Genomic DNA, 27,181 nt, shown 5'->3' with positions numbered 1-27,181 from the left:
CAGCAAGCTGACAGGTCTTGGATGTGAGATACTGATGATTCAAACCTTAGCTGTACTTAGTTTGACTCAAGAAATCCCCAATGAATTGGAAGAAACATCAATTATATAGAAACAGGGCAAACTTGCTTGTTTTATGACTCTACTGCTTATTTTTCTTTCCTAAGAATTGCTTTCCATCTCCAGTAGAGTTGTTTTGTTGAAAATTGATTGGCTACCATGCTCCATTTGTCTGGAGTATTCTGTGTCATCAGCTTTATTATCTCAAGCTGTATTTTTTTCCCACACGGAATAATTTGAAGGAATAAAAGTTGAAAGGGACTTTAGAATGCACTTTGTCCACCTTGAGTATTTTTTTAGATGAATAACTAGGATACAAACATGTTACATGATTTATGCCAGCCCCGCTGATCCTTCAGAAGTGGGACTAGAAGGCCTACCTGTTGGTAAGGTCTGGTCCTCCTTCGGTTATTCCACACCCATCTTTTAGTTCCCGGATGACTCTTCCCCTGATACTTGAGGGCTGGAATTCATCTGCATATGAATTAGAACTGTTAATTTCCTTTGTAGGTAGATTTGTTCTTTGGAGCAATGGGTCACCTTATCTTAAACTAAACTCCTGAACAAAAACTAACTGCCAATAAAGTACTGCCAGTCAAATTAACATGGTGGCTTTTTTATAAATGATGTTGATGACAGTGATTGTCAGTGATTCAAAAACCAAAGTACAGTATATTCTGTATCACCTCCCATTTTCTCTGTGGTTTGCAAATACAGCCACTTTTACCAGTAATTATCCCTTTGGGGGATTTAAAATGGCATAACTCTATCAGAAAATATTAGAGGAATCTTGAAATTCTGTTAGGAAAGCCTACCATTCAATATAGCAAGTCCTTTCGCACCATCCCTACTGTGTGGATATCCAGCTTTTGTTTAAATCATTCTGGTGTGAACACATTCACTTCCAAAGAAGGCAAGTCACTGAATAAGCCTACGTCTCTTTTACACAAGTTCTGAATTATACGTTGAGTTGTTTGCGTATCCCAACGAATACAATATATGGTCAAAATTGTATCTTGACCCAAATAAGTATAGATTCTACTAGATTTAATGTGCAGTAAGATTTCACGCATCTTCTCTATTCATATTAGTCTTTTATCGATGTAACATATGGTATGTGGAGGTGAGTAATTTCTTCAGTGCTATTTTTGTTTTAACTATACAAACCCAGAAGAGCTCTGTATTGGGCCCACTTCCATGTAAGTTTTCTCTTTTTCTTCTTTCTCTTTCTTTCTTTCTTTCTTTCTTTCTTTCTTTCTTTCTTTGTGTGTATTACTATAATGTCACTAAACCTGCCATTCATTTAATGAAAACACAGTCTAGTGTTTTCTGTTTGCATGATGTAGTAGACATTATTTGTATGCCCTGAAACTCTTCTTTTTTCCCTGGGAAGAGCAATCCTCATATTTAATATACTCCTGTTCCACTCCAATTCGGTCATTATTGATTGATTAAAACTGACATATTATACCATTTCCTTGGCTGTGGTGATTGGGGTGACAATGGACATAGAAACCAAGCCGGCTCGATCAGTGCTTCTCTGGGAGTTTGCAAATCCAAGACGGTGCCCTCTACCACGTAAAAAAGAGTCGGGAATAGGAGAGAATCAAGTCAAGATGGCAAAGAAATGGGGATGAAAGACCAAGAGACCCTCCGAGTTCTGAGGTTACCACTCCCAGTCCTCGAGGTCTGTAGCGCTGCCCGAATCAAAGGTCACATAGCTAGAAGGGATCAGAACGAAGATCGAAACTCAGATCTTCTAGTTTCTAGTTTGATAGTCTGGGTAATTTTTTTAAATTTGGAAAATACGTTTACTTGGGTGTTTTTATTTGACAGAAATGAGTGCCAGAGACAGAAACTAGATTTCTTTTTTTTAAATTAAAGTTGCTACCCTCCAAAAAAATGTAATTTTCTAAATGGGGCTAAGGAGTTATGTGACTTCAGGTGAATCATTTCGATCCCTATGCTTCTGCGGTTTCTTATTTTTAAAATGAGAGATTACACGCCAGTGCTGAGTGCTGAAGATCCCAACAGAGGAATCAATGACAGGTCTAGTCAGTAGAGCTGTAGCTCTCGTGCAGTGCACAGCCAAAGCTGGGGGGGCGGGGGTGGGGGTGGGGAGAAAGAGCCTGCAGGCAAATTTGAGCAGATTTCTTAGCAACATAACCACTGTGTATTTAACACTTTCCACCCTCACTTTCAGTTCAGAATTTAATCTTGTTTGGGGGATTCACATAACCTCCCCATCCACACCTCACCAGAGTTTTTCCACCAGTATCCACAGCTGCATAAAAGGGGATTTGGATACATACAAGACGATTCTTTCTTATGAGCACGTGCCTGAAACTAGGCGCTTTAGAGTAGGAAGTAGAGGACAGTGAGACCCCCAGAAGGTTAACAGGTATGTGCGTTCATGTGTGGATACACGTGTGCGTGCACACACATGCGCATAGCACTTACACAGTTCTGTGTGAGATCAAGAAGAACACCCTTTCTTTACTCTGAGGTGATACCTGTTTCTACAGAGACAGCTGTATCCTGCTGGTTAAGGATGGGGGACCTGGATGAGACTACCTCAGTTGGAATCCTCTCAGTTGGAATCCTGGCTCTCTCTCTTAATAGATATGTGACCTTGACGAGTAAATCGGTCTGTGCCTGAGTTTCCTCATCTGTGAAATTGAGTCAATAACTACCCACCTCTTAGGGTTATTGTGAATTAAATGACATAATACAGCACTTAGTGCTTGACACCTAGTGAGCACTTAGGACATGTTAGTGGAAGAAAGCCTTATTCATAAATATATTAAGCAAAGCGTGTTGGATAGTTATGAATGGCAGACTAAGAAGCTTAAATTCATTGTGTAGGCGCTGGGGCACTCTTGTAGGCTTTTTAGTGGAGGTGTAACCACGGAAGGGCTGCACTTTTGGAAGATTAGGTGGCATTAGTGTATAAAAGGGATCAGAGAGAGAGACATAAATACAAGGGCAGATATAGCAGTTGTGGGAAAACATTGGGAGGAGCAGAAGGAATATATTCCACGTCCTGAGTTTGAGTTGCCAAGAAGATGTCTGAGGAGAATTCTTAGGAGGTAGCCTAAAATGAGGAAGTTGGGGTTATGCAGAGGGGGTAGGGCTTAAGAAACATGCAAGACATGTGTGTAGGTCTGATGGCTGAATCATGGGACTAGGTGAACTTGGTAAGAAAAGAGAGGTCTCTTGACTCAGCTTAATGCTGATTGTTCTTGGGGCCAAACCAGGAAAACTGATTAAACATATGATTCTGATGGTGTAAGAGAGTTTCAACAGATAGAGGATACCTTAAGAGAATTTGCAATGAGTACTGAATGGATCAGACATTTGATAAATTTCTCATAATGATAATATAGAAGGCTAAATGAAAGTTGATCATGCAAAGGGAAATGAAGCTCAGAATAAGTGTTAGGATTCAAAAGGTGGATTTTTATTAGTGTATGTTCAGATTATGCTATTTCTAAATGAGTTTAGAAAGATAGGAGACTTGGGGCACCTGGGTGGCTCAGTTGGTCAAATGTCCAACTTTTGATTTCAGCTCAGGTCATGATCCTTGGGTCGTGGGATCAAGTCCCATGTCAGGCTTGGGCTGAACGTGGAGCCTGCTTGATATTTCTCTCTCTCTTTCTCTCTGTCTGTCTTTCCCTGCCTCTGCTCCTCCTGTGCCCCACTGGTCTCGCTCTCTCTGAAAAAAAAAAAAGATAGACTAGTTTATGGTACAACATAGAAGAACCTCAAAAATGTGCTAAATGAGGGCACCTGGGTGGCGCAGTCGGTTAAGCGTCCGACTTCAGCCAGGTCACGATCTTGCGGTCCGTGAGTTCGAGCCCCGCGTCAGGCTCTGGGCTGATGGCTCGGAGCCTGGAGCCTGTTTCCGATTCTGTGTCTCCCTCTCTCTCTGACCCTCCCCGTTCATGCTCTGTCTCTCTCTGTCCCAAAAATAAATAAAAAACGTTGAAAAAAAAATTAAAAAAAAATGTGCTAAATGAAAAAAGCTAGACTCTGTAGACCATATATTGATGCAAATGGGCACAAGGTTTCTTTATGGGATGATGAAAACTTTCTGAAGATTAATTAGACTGTGGTGATGGTTGTGTAAGTATAATCTTTTAAAAAATCATTAATATGGGACACCTGGGTAGTTCAGTCGGTTGAGCGGTAGACTTCGGCTCAGGTCATGATCTCGCAGTTTGTGAGTTCGAGCCCTGTGTTAGGCTCTGTGCTGACAGCTCAGAGCCTGGAGCCTGTTTCAGATTCTGTGTCTCCCTCTCTCTCTCTCTCTTCCCTTCCTCTGCTTGAGCTCTGTCTCTCTCTCTCTCTCTCTCCCTTTCTCTCTCTCTCTCAAAAATAAATAAACATTAAATTTTTTTTAAAAAATCATTAATATTTTTAATATAGAGGGATATGAATACATGTAAAATTTTGTTGTTGTTTAACAGCTCCCAAACTGGCAATCAGAGGTTTTTTTCTTCATTATGGGACATTAGCTCAGTCATGAAGTATTTAAGTACCTATTCAGGAAAAAAAGAGTTAAATAAAAAGTACAATACAGAGTGATTCACCATAATGCCACAGAGAAATACTCCCGTTGGTGTTTTAGAATATATACTAGAACTGATTATATGCCTTTTAAATTTGAAGTGTTAGCGTTCTACTCCAGTATCTCAACTGTTATTACATAAGCTTAGAGTCAAAAGACATTTCTGAAACATTGAACCATAGAACTGAGTTTCTTGGATATGTGGGTTTAAATTAGATATTAGCAGTTAGGTCTACAAATGTGTAGAAATTGATGTGAATTTCAGTTAACATTCTAAACTTTTGAAGATCTCTCTTCTGGAAACTGTTGGAATAAAATATAAGATATAATATAATGCTCAAATTTTCTTTATTTTTCTACCTTGTCAATAATAGGAAGATTCAGAGGCACCTGGGTGGCTCAGCTGGTTAAGTGTCTGACTTCAGCTCAGGTCATGATCTCACAGTTCGTGGGTTTGATCCCCGCATCGGGCTGTGTGCTGAACACTTGCTCAGAACCTGGAGCCTACTTCGGATTCTGTGTCTCCTTCTCTTTCTGCCTTTCCCCTGCTTGCACTCTGTCTCACTCTGTCTCTCAAAAATAAATAAATACAATAAATTTTTTTTAATAATAGGAAGATTCAGTTTATCCTAAGCATTTCACAGTTTTTATTCATTCAGCAAATACTTGAGGATACCCACCACATATCATTCTAGGTGCTGGAGATACAGTGTTACAGAAGATACAGAAGGTCTTTGCCCTGTTGTAACCAGCAATCTAACAGGGAAATAGAAAATAAGAAACAATGATAAGGGCCATGAAGAAAATCAGATCAAATGTACAGGACAGAGTAGGGAGATAATGAGAGCAGTGAGTTTTCATGAAAGTGATCCCTCTTGAGAATTAGATGTTTGAGCTGCCCCTGATCGAAGAGATGGAGCCACTGTGTGGTGATATGGGAAGGAGGCTGGGGCATGAAACTCTCTGGAGCTAAAAATATCCTTATTCTTTTTAATATAATACTTGTATTGACATCTTCTGAATGGGCTGTTTCCTGAAAGTTCACTTGCAAAATCTGCTATTTGGGATTCCAGATGCATTTCTTTTTGGGAAAATGTGGGTTTCAAGCCAGACCTGAACATCAAGGCCTGTGTGATATTTCACTAATAGGTAAAATATGACTGTGGCCAAAGGGGGCATGGTTATTGGAGAAAACCTTTATTTTGCTGAAAAAGATAGAGAGGTAGTTGCTGTTCATATATAGGTCTCTTCTCTGTCCAATATTGCCAAGGGTTGCCTGAAGTAGCAGTGGTGTTTTGGAGGAAAGAGAAAATGGTTTATTTTTCCTTTAGGTTAGTACAAGTATGTGATGGTCTTCTTTACATTTGGTTTCTAAATATCCCTTGAGCGAGCTCTTAAGCTAAAAATGTGCTTGCGTTGTAATCAGAAGATACTTAAATGTATGATTGATTTGTAGCTTAAAAATTTTTTTTAATGTTTGTTTTATTTTTGAAAGAGAGAGAGAGAGAGAGATGAGCTGGTGGGGGGGGGGGAGGAGGGGAGGGAGCAGAGAAAGAGAGAGACACAGAATCTGAAGCAGGCTCCAGGCTCCGAGCTGTCAGCACAGAGCCCCATGTGGGGCTCAAACCCATGAACGGTGAGATCATGACCTAAGCCAAAGTCAGAAGCTTAACTGACTGAGCCACCCAGGTGCCCCTGTTTCATAGCTTTTCGTTCATTTTCTGAAAGACAAAATTATACTTTGAAAATCACTACATTATAGAAACTCTCAATGGCTTGTGCATTTGGGGGGAAAGATGACATATCAAAGACATTCTTCTCCAGAGAGTGAACAAAGTTGTACAGGATCTTTCAGGTTACAGCCCACAGCATTGCCGTTCTCTGTGCTTTATAGAGAATTGGACCCCTTAGGTTTCTGTTGTTTATTATTTTACTAGCAATAGATGACCAGGGACACTTTACATTGCTTGTTGGAATATTCAACTATGTTCTAGATCAGTTACTGTATGTTAAATATGATTCACAGTATTATTTTTTCATATTTAGACATAAATTCAGTGTGAGATTAAAAATCTTTCTGCTTTCTGATAAATGTCTGAACTGCTTTTCAGGAGATGCAGCTAACTAGTAAACTTTTAAAATGTGTGCCTAATTTCAGGACAGTGGCTTGCGTTTTGTAAAAACAGGTGCTTCTGATTACTGCTGAGTTGGTCTTAGTTTTCATGTTGCTCTTTGGCTGGTGGTGTTATGTGATTCATGATTTTGCAGGTGTGGAAAATAACATTTGACTTGTGAAGCCTCATTTTTGAGACAAAACTAGGCACATGTCAAATGTAACCTGTTATAGAATGTGAAGCCAAGAGTGGCCATCTTGTGGATTTTAAAAATTGGATGTAGATTAACAAATAGCTGCAGTGAAGAGTTTTAGTAACAATTACAGTTGGGGTTAACACTTGTTTTTGGAAACAGTGCTTGACATGTGTTAAAACTCATTTCTGCAAGTACTTTGAAGACATAAATACAACCTTATACTTTGAAAATACTTTGCTCAGTACATGTCACCCTGCCTACAATCATGATGACTTTTTAAGGGAGCAGCTGTCAAAATTTAGGGTGAGAAATACTGGTATTCAGCAGTTGGTTATAAATGTCCATTTTATAGATTTACAGTGGTCTTTCATTGTTGACATAGAGTTGGGGAATTCCCAGCACCTGAGAACTGTTGTTTGTGGCTGGTTTTATCTGTCAGTACCAAGTTTTCATGATTTACAGGGGCAAATACCTCTTTCATTCTTAAAAATCCCAAGCTTTTGTATAATGGTGTTTTAGGACCATTTGGAAGATGATCAGGCATAAAGAATCTTACAGCTAAGAAAAACTATTGGGATCTTTCAATCCAGCTTTTTTAAAAACTGTTTTATTTACTTTTGAGAGAGAGATTGGCTGTGAGTGGGGGCGGGGGCAGAGAGAGAGGGAGACGCAGAATCCATAGCAGACTCCAGGCTCGAGCCGTCAGCACAGCGCCGGACGCGGGGCTCGAACTCATGAACCGTGAGGTCGTGACCTGAGCCGAAGTCGGACACCCAACCGGCTGAGCCACCCAGGCGCCCCGATTCAGCTTTTTGCTTTTACATATGATTATTACCCTTAACAACATAGTAATTTGGCCTTAAGAGAAAAAAAATCTGATTTAGGATTACAGTCAGCTAAGAATACAGGCATAAAAGTATTTAACTCTCTAAACTTGGTCTATTTGTAATCTTACATTCCCTCAAACCCTTCTCATTGCTTCAAAGACTGCCTCCATGTGAAGCTTTCCACCCTCTACCCCAGTCCCAAGGGGTGCTTTGTATATGAATGATGTCTCACTTACTCTCCTGTTTTGTAATGACTTTTATGTCTGTCTCTCCTGTTAGTGCTGTGTAGGCATGTTTATATTCCAGCACCTAGGACAGTGCCTGGCTGCCTTAATACACTGGGCCATGCATAGATGTTTCGTCCTTGAAAATCTGTGGAGACTGACCACAGATCAGTGGGTCTTATGACCCATTCACAGAAACCTACTCATTCCTTTATAGCCACCATTCACATATTTGAAATGAGAAGGAAGTTTAGCAAATAGTAATCTTTGGCTCTAAGAATTTGAGTTTGCAGTATCCATAATTTTGATACTGTCCCTCTCCCTTCTCCTACCCCAGTAGCATTAAGAGAACACAGCTCTGACAACAGACTTTTTAGAGAATCTGAGTGCAAAGAAAATAGAAGTGGAATGGAAGTGTTTATGTTTTATAATATTGTATAGACCTACCTCTTCTGAGTTTAGTGCATGCTGGAATCTATGCTAAGTACTTTACATGCATTAGCTCTAAGTACTTTACATACATTAGCTCTAAGAACTTTATATGAACTAGCTCATTTAATTCTCACAACTCTGTAGGACAGATATTATCCTTATTTTCTATAAAACTGGGGCCAAACAAGCTTAATTGATTTTCCCAGTGTCATACAATTATCTGAGCTGTTAGATCTTGCTACCAAATATTCATTAAGCACATACTATATTCTGAGAGCTTTAAGTGCATCGTATCTCCCATCTGCAATGCTGTGTGCCTTCCTCCCTCACTTTGCTGTTCAAGGATGTTGTCAGGAAGCGGACCTCAGCCCTCTTGACAGGTTGATAGACTCATGAGTCATCTTGGCTATAATTCCTTGTCTCTCATGGTAGGAAAAACATCAAAAGCAACTGCTATTATGACTAACCATTTTTGTAATGAGATAAATTTTCTTCTTCAACGTCTTCATTCAATTATGTTCAGTTCAATTGTGCTTTGAACAGGACAATTTGCTTTACATTCTGGTGTAACTTTGTGGTGTGTGTATGTGTGTGTGTGTGTGTGTGTGTGTGTGTGTGTGTTTCCCCACTAAATTTGAAATTAGGAACTGATGTATATAATTCACAGCATATTTGGATTGGAAGAATATTTATTATCACCAAGATGAGCAACACATCTGGTGTAGGACAGGGACCTCGATCAAGCCTTGTTCACAGTCCTTCAGCAACACAGAAGCAGAGCAGGAGGAATGTGAGTATCTGGCCATCTTAATATATGAATGTGAATGCATGTTGTGTCTCAAATTAATAAAATTAGGCAGTATAGAACCAATGCAGCTATATGAACAAAAATGTGAATACAGGCATAAATCTGTCATAAAATCTGAGTTCTCTTTGAGGTTCCACATAAATCCTTGAATTCATGAGAATTGGAAAATGATATAGGAATTAGTTTTATTTATGTTCTCTATTACCAAGTCACACATGAATCATATCCCCCCTGACAAATAAAATAATTGGTTGATGGGAAATATTTCTCAAGTAGAGTGAAATTATTTACCGTAAAGTATAAATTTTAAGACTGAATATTATTCTGTTTCTTGACAGCAGTGATCAAGGAGCTCTTAGTGTCAGGCTATGTCTTTTATATTATCCAGTTTGAACTTGACTTTGTCAAAGTGTCTTACTTGGGGTTTTGTAATTGTCTCAGATGATTAGCTCTTTATTCTTTTCATTTGGAAAGTTTCTGTTTTTCATTTTTAATTTCTTTTCCTTCTTAAAATTGCATGTTTCCCAAATAGCTAGAAATTACAATATTTTATTAACCTGACAGGGGTCTCTTGATTTGAAATGTGATGTCAAGCCTCAGAAATGACCTGATACTACTTGGAATTATGTAATGTTAAGAGCAAAGTATATATTTTAAGTCATGTAGAGAAGAATAGCGAAGTGTATCATTTTTAAAGTGTAGAATCAGCTCTCTTGCTCTGTTAAGCCATGTGGTAATATTTATTTTTAGCAGGTTTTCTTATTTTTTCAGGTTATTTATTTTGAGAGAGAGAGAGAGGTGGGGGGAGTAAGTGAGGGAGGGGGGAGAGAGAGAGAGAGAGAGAGAGAGAGAGAGAGAGAGAATACTAAGTAGGTTCCATGTTCAGCACAGAGTCCAATGAGGGACTTGATCTCAGGAACCATGAGATCGTGACCTGAGCTGAAACCAAGAGTCAATTGCTTAACTGACTGAGCCACCCAGGTGCCCCTCTCTCTTTTTACTTTTTTATTTCTCTTTTTATTTAGTTTTATATCTTTTTCTTGTCAGAAATCTCATAAAATTCCATTTTTTCAACCTCTCCCTCACTATCACATCTGAATGTTAAACTCACCATGGCCTTCAGTTCCTGTGTCCTCTCCACTTGTCAGAACGTTGCTGACTTTTCATCCTGTCATGCAGTGTCCAGTTCCCTGCTTAATCTCCAGGCCCCTCAAGTGCTTGTCTCCCCTGGACTTTGGCCTCACGCGCCTGCCAGGGCTTGGCCTTTGTGCCACTAAACCATCTGTTGTCTCCTGCTCTCCTGCTCTCTGGCTCCTAACATTCCTGGAAGAAAAAGACCAGACAACCATGGAGGTTGGCTGTGTTACAAACTTAGGAGTTCCAGCCTCAGCTGGGCTTTCAAAAACTAGTCATCAGTCTTTGCCTTTATCTGGAGTCAATCCCTTTTCCTCTCCTGGCGCAGTTATTCCCAAATTGTACCTGTCTTCTGAATTCGAACCTGCTCTTCCCCTCCCTAAACACACTCTCAACTGAAGATATAGACTCATTCCAAGTTCTCTACTTCTCCTCATCCCCTCCCAAATATCTCTTATAAAAAATTCTATATATACAGGCAGCATGTTCCCATCCCAAAGTACAAAGAAGGTTCTCAGTTAATATTAGACTGGTGGAATGATGCCTTGTGGTCCTCCAATTCCACACCAGCCACTCCACTGAAAGTGATACAACGAAGATCACCAGTGACCTAATGAGTGTAAATTTAGTTGTCTTTAAAATGTTGTTAACATTTTTGAGCTTTGTGTGAAATTGGTCGTCATTTGGTTTTTGAATCTTTCCTGACTTGGCTTCTATGACTTGTCTTCTAAGAGAGAAAGGGAGAGAGAGAGAGAGAGCAAGCAAGGGAGGGGCAGAGAGAGGGGGAGAGAAGGAGAATCCCAAGCAGGCTTAGCACTGGCACATGCAGCTGGATGTGAGGCTCAGTCCCACGAACCATGAGATCATGACCTGAGCTGAAACCAAGCTTCAGAAGCTTAACCAGCTGAGCCACTCAGGTACCCCTTTGATCCATCTTCTACCTGGTCCTTCTCTCCCTCTCTGATCACCTTCTCCTTCTTCCCCTTTTATTCTGGAACTGCCCAGAGTTCAGTCCTGGCTGTTTTGCGTTCTCCGTCTGTAAATTCATCCTGGGAAATAATCTGGCTGGCTCCTTCTTTTTTGTAGTTTATATGTCACAAATGAGCTCTAGATCCATATTGCCAACTCTCATCTGGATGTTCTGTCATCTCAGGTTTCAGCGTTTCCTAAACTGAACTCAGTATCTTATCTCCTGCCCCAAACAGGTTTGCTCTGCCTTCTCTCTTTTCAAGGCATTGTCCTCTAAAAAGCCGTCCAAAATAAGAAGCTCAAAATCATTCCTCATTCGAGCTTGTCTTGAGTTTTTCAATTATATTTTATATACTTCATCTACTTTGTATTCCCTCTCCACTTAGGCTAGTTCATGGTTGGAGCTTAATAAATGTTTAATTTTGTTTTATTTCACATCAAACTGTAGACAACTAGAACAGTGGATTCCAGGGGACGTATCTATCTTCAACTTTGATGTATATATTCATCTTTAGGCCTACTGGAAAGATACTTGGCAGTTTATGATGCCTCGAGGCTAAAATTTTTCTGAGGTAAAGTATTCTATTAGTGTCACAGTATTTTCAATTGATGATTTTCACCTTGTTCATTAAAAGCAAAGTGGGCAGCTCAAGTCTCAAGGACCTGGGTATCTGGAAATATTAGCTTGGGGTCTAGAATTCAATAACCATTGATTGCTCCGTCCAAAGTAGTTTATTGTTGATATCTTTTCCCTAAAATGGAATCAGTTATTCTTGCCTATGCATTTTTATTAATGGACTGGCTATTTGGATTAGAATAATGAATTGAAGTACAGTGGCATATTGAAAATATGAAAAATAAAGTGTTTTTCACTTTAAAATGTTGATCTAATAAATCACAAAGTATATCAGAGGAAGTTTAATGAAGAAAGGCAATAGAGGTAATGAGAACATTTAATTGATTCTAAATGGTAGCTCTAAACATTGTTTAAATTTAACATCAAAGAAGATTCTTTCTCTTTTTTATAGGACAAAAACTTTTTTGCTTACAACAGCTATTAATTGACCAAAATGATTACAATTTTTGTGTTCTTTGTAATTTTCATTGTTTTTCTTTAAACCATTACAATAACTATTTTCTCACAGAAAATAAAATTATGAGAGATTTAAATTCAGAGAAGTAATTTGGATTGCATGGTTTTGAAGAGATAATCGAGACTGACCAACTTTTGGAGTACAAATTTCAAACTTAAGGACATGTTTAAATAGTTAAAAGAAAAGAAATGTCACATGCCAGTAAACAGCAAATTAATTATGAGTCATTCTTAGCTATTTCTATAGTACAGCCTGTATATTATGGTTTGATGATAAGCATTGCAATAATTATAGCTTTATTTTATTTTAGAATTTTATAATGCTTTTATACACATTTTACTTTGTGGTCCTTCTACCAGCTTATAAGTTGATAAATCAGCTGTTATTATTGTTATTCCCCATTTTATAGATGAAGAAAAAAAGCACTGGAAAATTAAATGGCTTGTTCATTGTCATACAAATAATGAATAGTGGCTTCTCTTGATTCAGCTGTTTCCAAATCTTTTAGGCCTTTTTACTTTCCTGAATGGACTTGAGCTCTTTGAAACAGGCTACCCCGTGCCATTTATCTTCGTGTGCCTGGAACATAGCAGGTGCACAGTGTATTTGTTGAATAGATTAGCCTATACTAGAATAGAATTTCAACTATCAGTCCCTTAAAGAATCTTCCTACTCAAATACAGTATTGTATCAACTTAATAGAATTATGCTGTACACTTGAAAATATTAACACTGCATTTTTAATATCCTGTAAATGAATAGCACTTTTTATAAATTGGAAGTCATCATGGGAAACAGCAAAGAGGCAAAGGATAAGTATTTTATTGTTAATCTATCTGGGGTTAATTCCATTCTAGTAGTTATCTATTGCCACATGACAAATTACCCCCAAATATAGCAGCTTACAACAGCAAACACTTATTATATTATAGTTCCTGTGAGTTGGAAGTTTTGGTGCAGCTTAGCTCAGTGCTTGGGCTCACTGTGTCTCATAAGGCTGCAGTCAACGTTTAGACTGGGGCTGTAGTCATCTCAAGGCTGGGTGGAGGGAGGACCCCCTTCCAAGCTTACTTATGTGACTGTGGTCTCAGGTCCTTGCTGACTATCGGTTGAGGCATCAGTTTTTCCCACGTGGGTCTCCCCACTAGGTAGCTCAAACACAGCAGCTGGTTTCACTCACAGCAAGTGAACCAAAAGAGAATGAGAAAGGGCAAGTAAGACAAAAGCCAGTCTCATTGTAACTTCATTTTGGAACTAACAACCCATCACTCATGCTTTCTGTTCATTAGAAAAGAGTCACTGGGTCAACCCAAACCCAAGAGGATGGGATTACAGTAGATTGTGAATACTAAGAGGTCAGAATCATTGGGGCCATCTTAAGACTGGGTATGACATTTATATTAAATGCTGTTGCTCACACAGAATAAATCAGAAGAAATAAAATTCCAATAGACTGACCTCCACCTTGTCCAGACTTTTTAAGGAAAAAATTATAGAAACCCAACTCAAACTGGCTGTAGTCATTTCCCCTTCAAAATAAGGCAATTTATTTTTTTACTTAAAAGTATCTCAGGGGCACCTGGGTGGTTCAGTCGGTTGAGTGTCCGACTTCAGCTCAGGTCATGATCTCACAGTTCATGGGTTTGAGCCCCACATCGGGCTCTGTGCTGGCAACTCAGAGCCTGGAGCATGCTTTGGATTCTGTGTCTCCCTCTCTCTCTGCCTCTCCCCCACTCATGCTCTGTCTCTCAAAAATAAATAAGCGTTAAAAATTAAAAAAAATATATATCTCAGAGTTGTTCTGAATTTTGATCCAGCAAGGTTCTCTTCTGTCCTCTAACTTTCAACTCTGCTTTCGTTTTTGTTTTGGCTTTTCTTTTCTTTTTTTTTTTTTAAGTTTTTATTTTAATTCCAGTTAGTTAACATACAGTCTTATGTTAGTTTCAGGTGTACAATGTAGTGCTTCTATCCTTCCATATATCACCCTGTGCTCATTACAACAAGTGCACTCCTTAATCCCCATCACCTATTTAACCCTACCCACCTCCCCTCTGGTAACCTTCAGTTTGTTCTCTCTAGTTAAGAGACTGTTTCTTGATTTCTGTCTCATTTTCACTTTGCTCAATTTTTCCTTTAAATTCCACACATGAATGAAATCATATGGTATTGTCTTTCTCTGACTTATTTCACTTAGCATAATACTCTCTAGCTCCATCCACGTCATTGCAAATGGCAAGATTTAATTCTTTTTTATGGCTGAATAATATTCATATTATTCATAATACACACACACACACAGACACACACACACACACACCACATCTTCTTTATCCATTCATCAGTCCATGGACACTTGGGCTATTTCCATATCTAGGCTATTGTAAATAATGCTGCTGTATAAACATAGGAGTGCATGTATCCCTCTGAATTAGTGTTTTTGTATTCTTTGTGTAAATACTCAGTGTAATTGATGGACCATAAAGTAGTTCTATTTTTAACTTTTTGAGGAACCTCCATACTGTTTTCCACAGTGGCTACACCTGTTTGCATTGCCACCAACAGTGTAAGAGGGTTCCTTTTTCTCTGCATCCCTGACAACACTAGTTGTTTCTTGTGTTTTTGATTTTAGCCATGCTGACAGGTGTGAATTGGTATCTCATTGTAGTTTTATTTGCATTTCCCTGATGGTAAATGATGTTGAACATCTCTTCATGTGTCTGTTGGCCATCTGTATGTCTTCTTTGGAGAAATGTCTGTTCATGTCTTCTGCCTATTTTTTAATTGGGTTGTTTTTTGGAGTGTTGAGTGTTTATAGGTTCTTTATATATTTTGGATACTCTTTATTGGATATGTCATTGGCAAATGTCTTCTCCCATTCAGTAGGCTGCCTTGTAGTTTTGTTCGTTGTTGCCTTTGCTGTGCAACAGCTTTTTATTTTAATGTGGTCCCAGTAGATTATTTTTGCTTTTATTTCCCTGGCCTCAGGAGACATGTCTAGAAAAAAAGTTGCTATGGCTGATGTCAAAGAAGTAACTGCCTGTTTTCTTTTCTAGAATTGTTATGGTTTCAGGTCTTTAATCCAGTTTGAATTTATTTTTGTGTACAGTGTAAGAAAGTGGTCTAGTTTCTTTCTTCTGCATGTTGCTGCCCAGTTTTCCTGACACCATTTGTTGGGGAGACTGTCTTCTTCCCAACGGATGTTCTTTCCTGCTTTGTCGAAGATGAATTGACCATACAGTTGTGGGTTCAACTTTGCTTTCTTGAATAGCTCTGAATGGGTTCTTTTGATCTGTCTTGTGCTTCATTCCCATCCCGATGGTCAGGGGGAATGGAACTCTCCAGTTGACTCGTCTTGGGTCACCTTCCCCTTCCTGGAACCTGGGGAGAGTGACAAGAGCAGAAATCTAAATCATATGAACTGAGAGTGGGGGGAAAGAAAAATTGAGGTGCTGTTGCTACAGTAGGGAAAGTGGCTAACGGGCAGGCAAATCACTATTGCCTAGTGCACTCATCTGTTCCTCTTGCACCATAGTCTGTTTTCATTCATGCAGTTTACTGTGCTTGTGGTGAACCTAAAGATGTGTAGGATGACATACCTTGTTTTGGTAGCAGGAATGAGAACTACCCTCTGGAACAAAAGAGTTCATCCTCAGTAATTGTTTAAAACCAACAACAGAAGGTTATTCATAGTTTGGCAGTGCATGTTCTGTGGAAGCAAAATGTTTCCCAAAGCTTTTGTGTAACCTTCAACTGTTAATAGAGTACATGCTTGGGACTGAATCCAGTTCATCTATCTAGATGTTTTAGCATGAATATAAAGCCTTATTAATGTGTTGACTCACAGAAAACACAAGTGTACCCAGATAGTAATTAGGCTCACCTGGGGCCATTTAGGGGTCAAATACTAGGTGTCCAAGGTCGCTGGTGTGTAAAATCAAACATAATAAGCTGTTGTCACAGTTTTATAGTTGCTTGTTGTCTTTTGTTTGCTTGTTTTGGGCTCCCCCCCCCCCCACTTTTAGGTATCTGAAAGATTCGACCTGAGAAGTCAGCTATAGCTCTTTTTCAGAGAGAAAACAGAATTATTAGACTGTCATTGTGATCACATTCAAGTGTATGAGGTCGATCGCAAAACTAAAGCTCATTTGTCAGACTTGGTGCAGTTTCTACCTGTGGTTCCATGAAACCACAGGCCCTGCTCAGCATAAGCATGACTGTAGGCTTCTCCTCTTCCTACACCCAGGAGGACCCCTGAAGTCCGTATGTCCTGGAGAGCCAGCCAACTAAGGCTCTCACCACTCTCCTTCTGGTGGCAGCACCTTACAGGCTAGACATTTGGCGGGGAGACTGTTCAGCAACATTCGTTCCTGAGTGCTCATTTCTAGACATTGTATGAGGCTCTGGGGATGCCAAGAAAAAGAGTATTGTCCATGGTCCACGTAAATGACATCTGCACTTGGGTTTTGAGGGAGAAGAAAGCAGCAGCTTAACTGGTCTTGGGTTGAACAACCACGAGGGTGAACTTGGCTTGTGAAACCATCCACAGCCCTCCTGCTGCCTGCTGGTTGCCACATGGCTCACATGGTGATGTTTTTCCTGCCCATCAACCAAGTACTTACGGCCTCCATGTGTCTCGGGCATTTTGGTCACTGTGCCAGTTCAAAATCCTCTGCCCTCTGTTCATCCATTTCTACTGACTTCTATTTTGCAAAACATGGTTATCGTATTCATCCTCCAGAATGGATTTTGGTTTTTCCCCCCTAATACACATTCATCCCCAAATTCCCGGCTTTCTTCATTTTCTTCCCAACTCATGTCCTGGTCAAAAAGTTACCATCTCAATTCCAAAACTTAGGTCATTTGCTAAACCAAATTAGTTCCTTTTTAAAACTCACAATATGGGTGATTGGTAACTCACATTATTATGGATGAGTTTTTGTTTTGTTTTTGCTTATTAACCACAATAAACCTTTAAATGATGAGACTTCAGGCAAAGTAGGAGAGAATATTTTAGACTGGATCACTTTTGCTACATTTGGCTTCTAAGCATATTCTATTTAGATAAGACATTTCGGGGCGCCTGGGTGGCTCAGTCCGTTAAGCATCCGACTTCGGCTCCGGAAATGATCTCACAGCTCATGAGTTCAAATCTGCGTCGGGCTCTGTGCTGACAGTTCAGAGCCTGGAGCCTGTTTCAGATTCAGTGTCTCCCTGGTTCTCTGCCCCTCCCCCCGCTCATGCGCGTGCGTGCGCGTTCTCTCTCTCTCAAAAATAAATAACCATTAAAAAATTAAAGAAAGATAAAAAGACATTTTGATATGGGGATTTGCAGCCTCTCCTATCAGAAATAGTCCCATTTCCTAAACCTTCTTCTACCAGCAGTTAGCTTTCTTCTACTTTCCTTTTCTCATATCCAGTTTCTTCTTCTTTGGAGTCTGAGGCCTGTGCTGACTTAGTAAGATATTAAATGGTCATCATAAGTCAATAGAGATATGAAATTGGCTTTAAAATCAGTCTTCAGATGTGATAATAAAGACAGCCAGAACATGAAAGGTACAGATAGCCCCAACGTACTCTGGGCTGGTCAGAGCTCACTGGAGAGAGATACGGGCAAACTGAAGCCCTGCCAGAGAAGAATGACTGGATGGAGACATGAATGGCGTGTACAGACTGACTAAAAGAATAGAATGTGTTCACCTTAGTCAAGAAGAGACTTCTCAGAAAAAGAGCAGAAAGTAGGTTAGAGGTACAGTAGTGCACATGGTGATGTGCAACCCACGAATTTCCTCTGTACGGCCTTTAATCAAAACAAGGCTAAAATCAATGAGTAGCTTTGAGGATTTTTTTCTTTTTCTGAGAACAATAGCATTTCTTTTCTGTGACCGCTGTTAGCAACGTGATGGAAGGAGTGCGTGCATAGAGAAGCAGGATGGAAAATAGCTCATATGTTATGTGCTAACTCCCGTCAGTTGGCAGAATATGGTTATAATAGTGTAGTCATTGTGAGCAGAGACCTGGGAGTAAAATGAACCTGGCTTTGAACGTAAACTCAGTCCCTTCCAACACTGTGACTTAACATCTAATTCTCAGTGTCTACATCTCTAAAAGGGGGAAAATGGTAGTATCTATCTCACTGGGGATATTGTGAGGAGATAAAGCATGTAAAGCCTTGGGTACAGTGCCTTACACATGGTAAGTGATAAATGTTAGCATTGAGAAGGGTTGTGAGGTCAAAGAAAGGAAGATTATAAGATTGTGTTAGGTGGGAAAGCAAATGTGATCAATTAGTGATGTCTGTCATGGAAGTGAAGGAAAGTAGGCCATGTATTTATCATCTTTGGGGTATAGTTGAATGAAATGATCACTTATATTCAGTCCTTTTGCTTTTTCATGTTACGTAGCTATTTACATACTGCTTAAATAATAAAGTAGACGGAACATTAGTTTAATCAGGGAGTTTCTGCCTTGCATCTTTCTTTCCTTTCATCTAGTCTTATTATATCTTAAGTTTAAACATATGACAATTATATGGAAAGAAAATACCTTGTTTTTCTACCATTCCGTTGACCTTGCTAGTCTTGCAATGTGAATGAAGTGGAAGGAAATACACTTTACAATGCACAATGAGTGAGCCTGTGCTTCATAAATGTCTTTGTTCTACTATCGATTAGATATTTGGAAAGAGTGTGAGGAAAATCAAATGCTAAAAAGCAAGCTATCTTTTGCCAAATCAAATACATCTTATCTGAATATACTTTTCATATATTTGTATTGAACTCATACTAGGGTTTCGTGCACATTTTAGGATATGAATAATTACCTAGACTCTACTGGGAGTACCTTATCTTATCTATCCACGGATACTTAAGAAGACAACTGTAAAATTGGTGTGTTGACCATGAATCTTTCACACTACCTATTGTATGTTGTCAAGAACATTGCTAAGGAAATAAAGATGTGTCATTAAAAGAGGTAATGTTCCAAGGTTAGCTTCCTGGGTGTTGAATAACTCCTAGAAAGCTAAGCACAGCCACTTTATGTATAGATGGTTGCCAAGAGGAAACTGTTAGTGCTACTGAAGATGCTATTGGTCCAGTGGATGGCTGTGTTTTGCTAAGACATAAGTGAGAATAGCTGGATTACAAGATAGAAATAAATTACTCGCTTTTTTTCCCATGACATAATGATCAAGAAACCACATGTGTATTTACTTACTTACCTTCAACTTAGAAACATGGCAAGGTACTATCAACTCAAGAAGTTGTGTTGTCCTTTGGCCACATCTTAGACTTTAGAGTGAGAACCAGTCAGAAACCTGGATCCTCTGCTTAATTGAGTTTTAACCTTGTCGAAGTATATGAATTTTTCTAATCATCTCTAGTTGCTCCCTCCATAAAATGGGGACAACTGTTCCCCCATGGATACTTCTTAAGTATCCATGGATAGATAAGATAAGGTACTCCCAGTAGAGTCTAGGTAATTATTCATATCCTAAAATGTGCACGAAACCCTAGTATGAGTTCAATACAAATATATGAAAAGTATATTCAGATAAGATATATTTGATTTGGCAAAAGATAGCTTGCTTTTTAGCATTTGATTTTCCTCACACTCTTTCCAAATATCTAATCGATAGTAGAACAAAGACATTTATGAAGCACAGGCTCATTCATTGTGCATTGTAAAGTGTATTTCCTTCCACTTCATTCACATTGCAAGACTAGCAAGGTCAACGGAATGGTAGAAAAACAAGGTATTTTCTTTCCATATAATTGTCATATGTTTAAACTTAAGATATAATAAGACAACCTGTTCTGTTTTGTGGGGATTCCATTAGATGAATAGGAATGCTGTTATCATAGAGTCTGCTGCATGGGAAGCGATAAGAGTAACCATCATTATCAATAGTTATAATGGTTGATGAGTCAAGACCCTGGGTTCTGAACTCATCTTTAAATTTTTTTTTTTAACATTTATTTATTTTTGAGACAGAGAGAGACAGAGCATGAACGGGGGAGGGTCAGAGAGAGGGAGACACAGAATCTGAAACAGGCTCCAGGTTCTGAGCTGTCAGCACAGAGCCCGACGCGGGGCTTGAACTCACGGACCGCGAGATCATGACCTGAGCCGAAGTCGGCCGCTTAACCGACTGAGCCACCCAGGCGCCCCTGAACTCATCTTTAATACTAACTAGCTGTGTAATTTTGGGAAACTTTATTAATTCTCTGGACCTCAACTTCCTTAACTGTAAAGTTAAAGAAATTGAATTATTTTGAATATTACTTCTAATTCTAAAGTACTATCCTGGTTAGCAGAAGCGCTTAAAAATTCAAAGTAAAAAAGCCTCCACTATTCCGAAGTGGTGGTTAATTTTCCCATCTTAAACATTTCCTTTTATAAGGGAACGACCTTTTGCTTTTTCCCACCTCTGTTTTCCCTAGGAATTTCATTGCCTCTAGTTTAAAGGAAAGGTGTTAAATAGAAAATTTAACGCCTTGTTGCCGTGTGAACACTAAATGCTCTTAATTACTCGCTTTAAAATAGCTCACTGTTAATGGGCTTGGAAATCCTGTCTCAATCCAGATTCTTAATATTCCTCTTGCAAACAGAAACCTCTCCATTCATGTAGAAAAGTGCACCAATTAAAAATGCTGAACTTGCTAAATTTTTATGAAGTGAACACACCCATGTAACTGGCACCTGCATCAAGAAACAACATTACCAGCACCTTAAAACCTCCCTCATGTCCCCTCTCCAGTCACTAAGTCCTGCCTGACATTAACCACTATCCTGATCTGTACCTTTATGAATTACTTTTGCATGTTCTTGAAGTTGACGTAAGTGAAATCAAATGGCAAGTACTCATTTCTATTGAGTACATAGTTCGGAGTGGAACTACTTAATACGTAGTGTCCACGTATGTTCAGCTTTAACAGATCATGCCAGTCTTCTGAGTGGTCCCACTAATTTATACACTTGGCCCCTAACCCCTGCCCCAGCAAGAAATGAGAATTCCATTTCTGATTATCTGTCTCATTTAAAGGCACATTTCTTGGGACGCCTGGGTGGCTCAGTCGGTTAGGCGTCCGACTTCGGCTCAGGTCATGATCTCATGGTTCGTGGGTTCGAGCCCCACGTCGGGCTCTATGCTGACAGCTCGGAGCCTGGAGCCTGCTTCGGATTCTCCCTCTCTCTCTGTTCCTCCCCTGCTCTCACTCTGTCTCTCTCTCTCTCTCAAAAATAAGTAACAAAGATTAAAAAAAAATTTTAAAACCATATTTCTTAAAGCAGGCCACTGTTTTGAATTGGGTGATACATATTACTTTCTAACATCTGTACCCTCTACTTCAAGTAATGGGAGACTCTGGTTTGCCCTGGACAGACTCTGGAGGTACCAACTTGATACCTGTTGTCTTTGAGTACTTATTATTAATGCTCCCTTTACTTTCAAATTGCCTAGGGTTCTGGAGGGATAAAAATGTTCTAAAACTAAATGTAATGATGGCTGCAGAACCCTGCGACTGTAATTTAAAAAAAAAATGATTGAATTGTAACATTTATATAGACAGATTTTTATGGCATGTGAATTATATCTTCAATAAAGGACTCTTGAAAAATTGCCCCAGTTTGGATGGTAAATTATGTGGTCATCCTGCTTGACCCCGTTTCTGCCATTTGTAAACAAGTTTTAAAAAGAGAGAGGAAAAACAAAACAAAACAGAATGAGTCTAGCTACTTCTTTTCAAAAAAAACAAACCTCCCTAACATGAGTTTTGAAGCATTTGCTACAGAGATGCCATCTAAAGCAAAGGAAAATGGATTAGGTTACACCAATCCATTAAGCTGCTCTTTTGAAAGGGGAATCCTACCACTGGTATTGAGTTTGTTTTATAATTTATCAAAAATAAAGGAGACCTAGATAAAGAAGATGTGGTTTATATATACAATGGAATACTACTTGGTCGTGAGAAAGAATGGAATCTGGCCATTTGTAGCAATGTGGATGGAACTGGAGAGTGTTATGCTAAGTGAAATAAGTCAGGCAGGGAAAGACAGATACCATATGTTTTCACTCATATGTGGATCTGGAGAAACTTAAGAGAAGACCATGGGGGAAGGGAAGGGAGGAAAAAAGTTACAAACAGACCATAAGAGACTCTTAAATACAGAGAACAAAAAGAGGGTTGATGCAGGGTGGGGGAGGGGGGAAAGTGGGTGATGGGCATTGAGGAGGGCACCTGTTGGGATGAGCACTGGGTGTTGTATGGAAAACAACTTGACAATAAATTTCATTAAAAAAAATAAAGGAGACTTTTTAAATAAACATGTCTCATAAGCTTTTCCATGAGATAAAAATTGTTAATGAAAACTATGGCATGGCTGTCACTAGCTGAGTGACAAACCACCCTAGGAGTTAGCAGTAAGAATAATCACTTCACTATGCTCGTAGATTCTGTGGGTCAGGGATTCAGATGTAGCACAGCAGAGGTGGCTTGTATGCTCCACTTTCTGAGGCCTCAGCTCATTGCTGGCTGGGACCTCTCAGCTCAGCTGTCAACTAGAATGCATATACATGGCCTCTCCCTCTAGGTGAATTTGGGCTTTCTCATAGCGTAGAAGCCGGGTTCCAAGAGGGCAAGGTGGAAGTGAATGGCATTGTTATGATTTGGTCTGAGAAGTCGCCTAGAGTCACTTTTGCCATACTCTGTTGATGAAGTTTGTCACAAAATTCTGTCCAGATTCCAAGGGGAGGAGATAAAGACCTAATCACCTGATGGGAGGGGCGCTGTATTTATTAAGAACAATGTATTTATTAAGAACATGTAGAATGGGAGATACTGTGGGGTGCAGCTTCGGAAGATACGCTCCCCCTTTATCTGGCTCTTCTCTTTCCTTTACCTCAGTTGTTCCTGTCTTGCTCAACTTTGATTTCACCCCCAGTAGTTTCTCCTCAGAATGGGGTCCTGTCCAGGAAGGGAGGCCTGATTGGATCAGATGCAAAAGTTCACAGGGCCTAGACAGAGTCTGACTGTCTAGGCCTTGCCATGGGCTCCTTGCCCTCACTGGCTTTTGGATTAGGCAGCTGCAACCCCAGTTATTACACTGGCCTGCAATATTCTCTAGTGAATACCTTATGTTGGCCGTTTGTGGGTCCTCTTGTTCTCTGATTCGTCAGAGACCTGCTTCTCTCTGCTTCTGCACAGACGCTAATGCTGTGCTTCTTGGTCATTTGTCACCAGCTTGGAATCTGGAGTTTTTGAGCTACCTTGTTTCCTAATTTTGTGTAAATATCGTCCCTAGAGTTTTGACTTGGATGTTAGTTACTCTGTCTGTTTTGATGTAGGGATTTGGGAAGATCCAAAACTGTGCTGCCGTATAGCTACCATTTTACCAGAACTCACTCAGAATGATCTTTTAAAAATGTGAAACTGCTGCATAAAACCCTTCGAAGGCATCCCTGCAACCAGAATAAAATGCAAATATCTCACTTTGTGCACTCGGCACATCAGGATGTCGCTGCTGCCTCCGTCTTGTCCTCCATTGCCTGTGCTTGGGAATGGCTAATCCAGGTTCCCTGATGATGTGGTAACGATCGTGACGATGTCTGAGCTGCTTGTCTTGTGGGCCTCAGTTTACTGAAAAGCCTTCCCATCTCTAATAGTCTTTGATACAGTAAACCTGTGACATTCATGAGGAATATGTCCAGGGGGCCTCCTTGTTTCCACAAATTCACGAATATTATAGCATAAAATTTCTTCCATAAAATGCAGTAAAGTGTAACCGAAAAATTTAAGTCACCTCTTAATGTTTCTTTGAATACAGCACTAAAATCATTTCTGAACCTTCAAAATAAATTCAGCCACTAACAGAAATGCTGCACAACATTGCACAAGCTTTTTATATTCAAGAGGCTCTGTTATTCCTCTTGCTGCCCTGTGGTCACATATAGCACTTCATCTTTATTGCACAAGTGTTCGGGTTTCTCCCTCTTCTCCTCTATGAATTCCTTTGATTTGGGAGACCTGCTCCCAAAGCAACACGGTCAGTTGATGTGTTCACCTCTGAACCTCATGAATTGTTCCTCATGTTCCCAACCTGACTCTTTCTGGAGGTGAGGTCGGCAGAGACCCTGCCCTCACATCTTCTTGATGGTGTTGGTACACACTCTACAGCTGTCCATCGATTCTCATTTCCTTTTCTTCTGCCTACTAAAGTTTCTACTGGTGGGTGAGCAATTTGGCATCTACTGAATACCGTGAAACTACGTAAAAATATGGTAGCACCCCTGCACTGAAAATACAGCGCTTTGTTCCTTCATTTATTTCCTGCTTGTGTTTTTCTGCATAAAGTTCATATCTTTATTGGGTGAGTTTACTTTCTTTTCCTTTCTCATAGGTGATACAATCTGCACGACAATTTAGAAAAATGATACTGCCCCATTGCTAGGTGGTAAGGCTCATGGTTCCTTACTAGCCTTATGAACTATTTTCCTCTGGAAAGAAAACTACATTTTATGGCACACTTCTGTGTGCCAAGTACCTTGCATACGTTGGTCTCGTTTAATTTCCACATTAACCTGGATCATATCCCATTTTGCTGGCAAAGGAAACTAAGGCCCAGAAAAGTTAAGTAAAAACAAAATTGTTTTATTCCAGGTTTTTTTGTCTATCTCTAAGCTTCTTTACCATTCTTTTTTTTTTTTTAATTTTTTTTTAACGTTTATTTATTTTTGAGACAGAGAGAGACAGAGCATGAACAGGGGAGAGTCAGAGAGAGGGAGACACAGAATCTGAAACAGGCTCCAGGCTCTGAGCTGTCAGCACAGAGCCCGATGTGGGGCTCGAACTCACGGACCGCGAGATCATGACCTGAGCCGAAGTCGGACGCTCAACCGACTGAGCCACCCAGGCGCCCCGCTTCTTTACCATTCTTGTTAGTGTGTGTTAGTGTGCATGTGTGTGTGTGGGGGGGGGGTTTATTTATCTATCTGATTTATTTTTGGGCAGAGAGCAGCACTTTTAATGGAATGTAAATGCAAGTCATATACATGATTTTATATTTCATTGTAGTCACATTTTTATTTTTATATTTATTTATTTAAAACTCTTCTAAATGTTTATTCTTGAGAGAGAGAGGTGCGGGAAGGACAGAGAGATAGAGGACAGACACAGAATCTGATGCAGGCTCCAGGCTCCGAGCTGTCAGCACAGAGCCCAGTGTGCGGCTCAAACCATGGACCACGAGATCATGACCTGAGCCAAAGTCAGCTGCTTAACCAACTGAGCCACCCAGGCACCCCTGTAGCCACATGTTTAAAAGCCAAAAGAAACAGGTAAAAATAACTGTAATGATATATTTTATTAAATCAATATATTCAAAATAGTACCATTTCAACATGCAATCGGTATAAAAATTGTTAATGAGCTATTTTCCATTCTGTTTGGGGGACAGTTCAATTAAATTTGGTATGTATTTTTTCACTGACAATGTATTACGATGTAGACTAGTCACATTTCAAGTGCCCACTAGCGATCAGTGGCTAGTGCCTACTGTATTATGTTGTACAGAGAGGAAGGGAGGGAGGAAGAAAGTAATAATGTATAAAATGGTATATGTAGGGGCGCCTGGGTGGCTCAGTCGGTTAAGCCTCCGACTTCAGCTCAGGTCATGATCTGACAGTTCGTGGGTTCGAGCCCCGCGTCGGGCTCTGTGCTGACCGCTCAGAGCCTGGAGCCTGCTTCACATTCTGTGTCTCCCTCTCTCTCTGCCCCTTCCCTGCTCATGCTGTGTCTCTCTCTGTCTCAAAAATAAACATTAAAAAAATAAATAAATAAAAAATAAAATGGTATATGTAGTGTGAAACAAGACTCGTTACACTTCTGATTCTCAATTCCTCAGTCTTCCTCCTCAAAGGCAAACATAATTTCTGATGTACTAGTCAGTTATTCTATACATCAAGTGTATTTTTCCTTATTTTTTTATGTAAACAGAGACAAACTGTACACACTTTTATATGTTAGCACTTTGTTTTTTCCCTGAACACCATCATTTGGAGATTTCTCCTTAGTGGTTCAAGTGTGTTTGGTTATGTATGTGTGTAGCTATACACGTATATGTGTGTTCAACTACATTTAGCAAATATTGCTGACAACCTACTGTGATCTACACACTTTGCTAGGCACGTGGATTACATCAGTGGACAAAACTGATATAGACCCCTGCCTTCGGATTTTCCATTTTAGAGGAATAAGAGAGACAACAAATGCTTAAGCGAACTATATAGCATGTTAGAAGGTAACGTGTCTGTTATGTATGGAAAGAAAGAAAACAAAAAAATGGTGGGGGCAGGAGTTTCCATTTCAAATGGAGTGCTTAGGGTACATACACCTCATTAAGATCTTTGTTCAGGACCTTGAGAGAAGTGGGTAAATTTGTGGGTAAACTTGGGGGGGAGGGTGTTCCAAGCAAGGTGGGGGCCCAAGTGGGAGGAGCCTGGTACATTTGAGGAGCTGTGAGGAAGCCATTGGGGCCGGGGTGAAGTGAGAGAGAGGCACATAGACGTGGGGGAGGTTATATTGGGAGGGCAGTAGATCTTGTCTGCTTTGTAGGCCACTGTAACCACTGGGACTCTTGCTGTGAGTGTGGGGACGCCTGTCATGCTTCCCGTTAGCAGCCACCAAGTATTCTAATATACGGATGTACCATAGATTATTTACCACTGTCCCTATGGAGAGGGACACTCGGGTTGTTTCTGG

At 39.8% G+C, this 27,181-nt stretch overlaps 1 protein-coding gene across 2 annotated transcripts in view; it reads left to right on the top strand.

Moving 5' to 3' along the window:
• The window catches only part of GRIP1 (glutamate receptor interacting protein 1), a 683,162-nt gene that overhangs the window by 284,536 nt on the left and 371,445 nt on the right, over positions 1 to 27,181 (top strand). The gene's annotated exons all lie outside the window — the stretch shown is intronic.

The sequence above is a fragment of the Panthera uncia genome, chromosome B4 (genome assembly GCF_023721935.1).
Source record: "Panthera uncia isolate 11264 chromosome B4, Puncia_PCG_1.0, whole genome shotgun sequence".
Lineage (NCBI taxonomy): Eukaryota > Metazoa > Chordata > Mammalia > Carnivora > Felidae > Panthera > Panthera uncia.
Note: the sequence above shows the minus strand (reverse complement) of the source record. Positions and strands in the feature narration are given on the sequence as shown.